This window comes from Thermobia domestica, chromosome 9, assembly GCF_964235325.1.
Source record: "Thermobia domestica chromosome 9, izTheDome1.hap1.1, whole genome shotgun sequence".
NCBI classification, from domain to species: Eukaryota; Metazoa; Arthropoda; class Insecta; order Zygentoma; family Lepismatidae; genus Thermobia; species Thermobia domestica.
The window spans coordinates 147,306,579-147,313,567 of NC_137462.1; positions in this window are offsets into that span (position 1 = coordinate 147,306,579).

Below are 6,989 nucleotides of genomic sequence, written 5' to 3' on the forward strand. Positions count from 1 at the left end.
TTGTGTTATGTTATGCGGTATCAAAATACAACTGACCAGAATACACCAGAAGACGAAGCGCTTTTTTTTGTGTGTGTGATCGGGTGTTCAACTCAATAGCGGCACAAAGTGGAGCTGCCTCCTTCTTGCACCAAATCCTTCAATTCTTTATCGTTTCAATTATATTTCAATTATTTACAAGAAATTGCAATATTGAAAAGGATCAAAAAATAGTTTTAAGATCTTTTGTGCCCTCATTGAGTCAACATTAAAAGTTTCGACATCCTATTTAGCTAAACCCAACATACTATGGGCCACTAACTAACTGAAATACAGTGCAATAAATATAACAACATTAGGAGAATAATCATAGTGACTGTAGTAGATATATCCGGTTCGTCTTAAGTTTAATAACTCATTTTTACATATAGAGTTTATAATCATGCCATTTTTATTTCCAATATGATGAAATGTTTGCATATTATTTATGTCTACACCATAGACCCTTTTCGAATAAAACTTTCGAAGTTTTTTCTTTCGAAAATGAAGCTTTTCGAAAAGAGATATCTAATTATATCTTCGCCTGTTCCCTTTTGATTAGAGTGCAGTCTGCGAAAAAAGAATGTAGTATTTTTATCTACTGTATGAATGAACATTTTTGCATACGAAGTATCGCCTTCTTTGATCAGCGTGTATAGCCCGTATATAGCCATGAAATTGCGGATGTTCATACTTCACAACAAGAAAGCAAAAATATTTTTTATTATGGTTTTGTATTATTCTACATGTGCTAGTAAATAAAGAAAAATAACAACAATAATGTAATAAACCATGGAGATTGATGGTTTTATGCTACAATGTAGGACTGATAATAATCTTTGATGCGAAATAACATACTGAATGGACACAAAAAGCAGAAAGTACTCTTTGTTGTTTCTTTACCGGAAGAACGAAATTTCTATGCCGCCACACATGACGTTGTTTAGTGTTGCATATGCTCATTCGTCTCTTTATTTCATAAGCGTGTTACAGTGTTAACAGGATGTGTTGGAACATTTTAGTAAAAAAACCAACAACAGATAGAAAATGCAAATATCAAACAAAATCATCTTTTCTCGCGTTTTGCGAAGATACAGTGAAATACAAGAAAATAAATTGAATTAGTAATGCAACTCTGAGGTCAGATACAATCCTGTGTGACAAAATAGCCAACACGTGTGCTTTTTGTTCCCATAGTTTTTGGTTGAGTTTGCAGGAAAGACAAGACACGAAACCTTAGATGCAACCCGAAGGAGTAGTGACAATCGCACCTTAAACCTCATCTGGCTTGACGCTAAACAGGATGATAAATTCCTACTCATCAATAAATTAAGCTGGCTAACAAACAAGATAAATTTTTATAATTCTTCTTTTTTTACATTCTTGTCTTTTTATTACTGTTACTTCCATCGAGCATAGAAATAACAATCTAATTGGACATATACATTTCTAAAAGATATCATTCACTACCGGTTTTCTTAACTGAGGTATAAGATATTCTCGAGAATGTCTGACAGGCTATTCTTTGGAACGACTTCTGTAGACTTTCTCAATCACATGTCTGGTTGAGATGCAGCCGTTATCAAGTATAAAGCAGCAGAAATTCTTTACTATTTAGGTATCCACAATATAGTTGCACTTCAGTCTATTATTATTTATTATTACCCGAGAGGACTGGTATGCTCTCGTATATAGCGTTGGGCTACAAGAGAAGACGAGATTGAATTTCCACGCAAGACTAGACTACACTTTCAGCGCATCTTTTTTAGACGAGAATGCTCCAAATATCGACTCGTGAGGAACACTATTCGTACGTCTGATTTTAGTTAAAAATTTATCAAATGGGTAATTTAAGTTAGTAGTCAATCATAAGCTTAAATAGCTTTTACGCCGCCCATTTTTTGAGTCTCTGAAGACTGATAGCCGTCGATAAAGATTAATCTTCAAAGAATTAAACACAAGCTATTTTCAAATGAAATTTTTGATCCATAAGATTTGTCAGAATGCATCAAATTTATTGGTAATATGTTGCCCTGACGTCTGCTAAAATTAATCACATTTTATATTGAGGCGAATAATATGGTCAATACAAGATTAGAAAAAAACTGTGTTATTTTCTTTATTCATTGTAAAGAATACTTGTTATTACAATTTCAATATCAAATGCAATCCTTATGTAGGTTCTTTATATAAAATAACAAGGATGACATGCATCAAGTAGGTAGTTATTCGTTCTAATTTGAGAAGAAACTTTTGCAGTGTAGTTGTTTTATCACCAAACCCTTTGTAGATTGATTGATTAATTCATTACTTGACTGTAATTTAACGCTTTTGCAGCAGCGAGTCTATATGTGATGGGACATACCAATTACGGCGGAATCAGAGTAACTACTATTCCACAGTGAGCCAGATCAGACTAGGTTATGGCAGGATGCGGTCACGAATAGGAATACATACTGTCGACAAACTACAGAGTACACTTAAAAATATGTGTAACACATAGTTTGGAACTATAGCGAACCGACTTTCCGGTGATGAATTTCCCACAAATAATCTGACAGTAGTTAAGGTAGCCAGTTTATTTTGACCGTCCTGGATGCTTGATGTGTGGTTAAGTACCATATAGGCTATATGAGACTATTAACAAGAGGAGACGAGACATAATTTTCGTGACAATCTTACGTCGTTTACAGAAACTTTCAAACGAAACATTTTGAGATCTTTTTCATGATTTGGTATCTCTGTCGTTCCTATTATTTTAATGGTTTGAACTTTATACATTGAAATATTGCATGAGAAATGTAATTTGTAAAATGAATATGAAATGAAATATTACGGTTTAAAGTCTCACGGCAAGTGAATGATGATGGAAGAATTGGTGAAATGACAGAAGAAGTGGGAGAAAACTGTCGACTAAAAGCAGGGAATTCGTTTTACTATTCGGTTCAAAATCTCTTATCGTCGCGAATTCTGTCGAGAAATTTGAAGCTTAAAATATACAAAACGGTAATCGTGCCTGTTGTTTTGTATGGCTGCGAAACATGGTCACTTACTCTGAGGGAAGAACATAGACTGAAAGTATTTGAGAACAAGATCCTGAGAGGAATATTTGGACCCAAGAGGAACGGGAATGGGGAATGGCGGAAACTTCATAACGAGGAACTACATAATTTATATGGCTCACCCAACATTGTTAGGGTCGTGAAGTCTAGGAGGCTTAGGTGGGCAGGTCATGTAGCTAGAATGGATGAAAGTAGAAACGATTTCAAAGTCTTGACAGGAAGCCCAATCGGAAAACGACCATTAGGAAGACCTAGGCGCAGATGGGAGGACAATATTAAGATGGATCTCGCAGAGATTGGAATACAAAGTAGAAACTGGATGCAGTTAGCTAAGGATAGTGGTCAGTGAAGAGCTTTTGTGAACGCGGCATTAAACCTCCGGGTTCCATAGGCCATAGAGTTAGTTAGTTAGTTAGTGGGAGGAAACGGGAGTACCCCGAGAAAACTGATAGACACAATGTTGTCCATTACAAACTTACTTGGCCGGGAATCGAGCTAGAGTAGAGGCAAGGACTCTACTAGTAAGCCATGGTGCCCTTCTAAATGTAATTTGTGATGACGAAGAAAAAGAGATGTTTCGTACCTCATTGCACAAATAAAAATTAGACTTTTTTCAAAATTAAACCATGTTTTACTTTTGAACCGTAAAAACACGGAAAAGTCTAACTAAAACTGCTCATAAAGGTACATAGGATTACTTTCCACTTCCTGGGACATAAATCCAATAATACAGGAAAATGTTTTTTGTATCGAAGAATAAAACATATAAAGTTGCTACGATGGAGTGAACGATGATGCTCAGTGGCATATTTACGATTTTGTTTCGGTGGGAGGTGGGCTTTGCTAACTTCATTTCTGGAAATATAAAAATTCTGCAACACATTTCATTTACTTTAACATAGTAAGTAAGATTTCGGGGGGGGGATTAAGCCCGGAAGCCCCCTTAAATATGCCACTGATGATGCTATTGTTTATTAAATTTACAAATAACAAGTGTGTCACTGTCAGGATAAATTAAACAATAAAAAATACAACTTGCAATTTAAGGGTTCATATTTTTCCTATGCAGTACATAAATTAATAATAAAAGACTTCCCCAGCTGAATTCAAAATATCAATTGCAAAAAATTTGGCAACGAACGACATCCATTTTAACGCCATTAAAATTTGTTTCTCACGATTTTGTTTGTAAAAATAATATCACCTTGAATATGTCATCATGATAATTCACTTTGAAAATATCATTTTGTTCATTTCAACGTGATTAGTGTCCTATCTCTGGACAACATATCATAACGAAATAAAAAATAAAGTTTAACAATAGATGAAAATTCTGATTACTCTGTAAATTTTTATCCATGGCTTTTAGGTTTGGTAAAGATAATACGGACATTGGTGAAAATCCAATTTAATTAATTAGATATTGCAAGAAATTAAAGTAGTATGTATGTCAGTAACTGTAAGGAGTAACTGTAGCCAATGTTTCTTCCAGACATGTTTTTTTCTGGGGAGGCACTGCCCCCCAGGAGCTCTGAGAGTGGCCCCCGGGAGGACACCAAAATAATACGTCTATAATATAATAGTAAATAGAATAGTACCAGCAGTGCCCCCCCCCAGAATATTAAGAGTGCTCCCCGGAACATTTTTTCTGAAAGAACGACTGTCTGTAGCAGTGTTAACAGAAGACACAATCTGATAATTAACACAGTACTTTATATATGTAATCTATATATCCATATCCATATATATATATATATATATATATATATATATATATATATATATATATATATATGAGGTGTGTTCAAAAAGAAGCCAAAATTTGAAATAGTGGTTCAACCGGCAGGGAGGAGTGCTGGGATCACACCTATCGGCAGATTTAGACAATAAACTACCATTTACTTCGTTTCGCTATTACCGTTAGTCGCCGAACTACAGGCGCTGAAGTGAGGACGTGCACAAGTTGTTCGTTGGATTAATGATGTAGTAACAATGAAAGAGCTTGAAGAAGAAAGTGCGTGTGTGAAATGTTGCTACGAACTTTAGAAAACATTTACAGAGACATTTCAATTGCATTTCAATCCATTCGGGGTCCCGTCGTCCAAAGAAAAGAACACATGAGTCGGTCAAAAATCAAGGTGATGTTAGTTGTGTTTTTTAATTGGAAAGGGATTGTGAATCATTAATTTTTATCGTGTGGTCAAATAGTAAACAAACAATTTTTACCAGAACATTTTAGCACGATTGAGGGATGTTGTGTGCAGGAAGAGGCCTAAATTGAGATAAAACCAGACTTGGATGGTGCACCTTGTCAATTTGCCTACTCACGCTCCACTCTTCATCTACAGTTATATATCAAAACATCAGGCTCTCGTTGTGTCCCATCTACCCTATTATCCCGACCTAAGCCCAGGAGACGTTTTCATGTTTAAGAAACTTAGGACGTCATTTCTAAACCATAGAGGAGATTCAGGACAATACAGAGACTTACGCACCATCCCAGGAAATGCGTTCCAAGAGTTTTTCAAAAACTGGAAGAAACCTTTGAAATAGTGTATTGCCAGTAGAGGGAACTACTTGGAGGGAGACAGCGGCCACCAAAAAGTACAGAAAGTGTTCAAGTTCAAGAGGTACACAGAACAGTACAGTGTGGAGTTCTAGTATACTATTCATTGTTGGCGGAAAGATTTCTTCTTTTCCTTTTTTCTTTTCTGCACATGAAAGTATTACACCGAGATGTCTACAAAATTAAAAATGAGATTTTTATTGTTGCATTGTTATGTTCTCAATGATTTTGTATTCTAAATATTAGTTTTAAAAAATATTAATACAGTATGTTAAACTTGCAGCTAAGCAGAATTTTCCAAGAATCGTGCTATATATTTTAAATTATGCTTTACGCTTTATTTTCTAAGATTATGCTTTATTATGCTTTTAAAATTAGTTTCTTCCGGACCCTTAAACAACTACAACCATGTTCAAGGTACCAAGCAAATTGCTATTATGCTTTTTTTTTAATGTTTTTGGGTTGCTCTAGTAATTAATTTAGATGTGTGTGCTTCCCAGTCACAACATACAGATCTATAGACTATAAGGAAAGTTCCTGAAGCAGAAACCTCGAATGATTTTCATGTTCTCCCCCCCCCAAGTGAAATTCTGGCTATATGCTTGAATGAAATCAGAATGAATGTTGCAATGCAGTCTGTAGGTTGCCTAATTATGACTTTGACAAGTGTAAGAAGATCATAACAGGCAGTGTAAAGAGTAGTGTAGCGGAATGGAGGAATGTGTGGTGAACAGTTAGCTCAATATCGCAGTTCGAGCAACGCGCAAACATCAATTTCATGTGCAAATTAAAGAAATTCGCTTAAGAGACTTGAATAACCTTAAAAACAGTTTACGGTGACAATGCTTTAAGGAAAAAATTAGCCTCAAAGGTACCCGTTTCGCCACCGTAGAATATATTAATATGTCACCGTAGGATGTGACAGATGAACTGTCGCCAGTGTTTAAAGCAATGGCAAGAGAGATGTAACAAGTGTGCATGTTTCAAAGATGCATACTTTGAAGACTATCAAGTCAATGTGTGTTTATATTGTAGCAATAAATAACCAGAACTAAATTCTGGGATCTTTTAAAACTGCTTCTCTTTTATCATTTTGTTCAACGTAGAGACTTAAAATTCAACATTTCACTGACATTCAACATTTACGAACAATGTTTCATTATGCAGACATCCAAGACTAGCCCAAGGAATGATTATGAAGTCTAGTTCTTGTATACAGTTGTATTTATAATTCTGTCATTTTTATGCTTAAGACTTGTCTATGATTAAAGCGTATGTACCGACGAAATATTGTCAACCTCAAGAATATATAGCAGTGACTGCGTTTTGTTAAAGTATTTCAG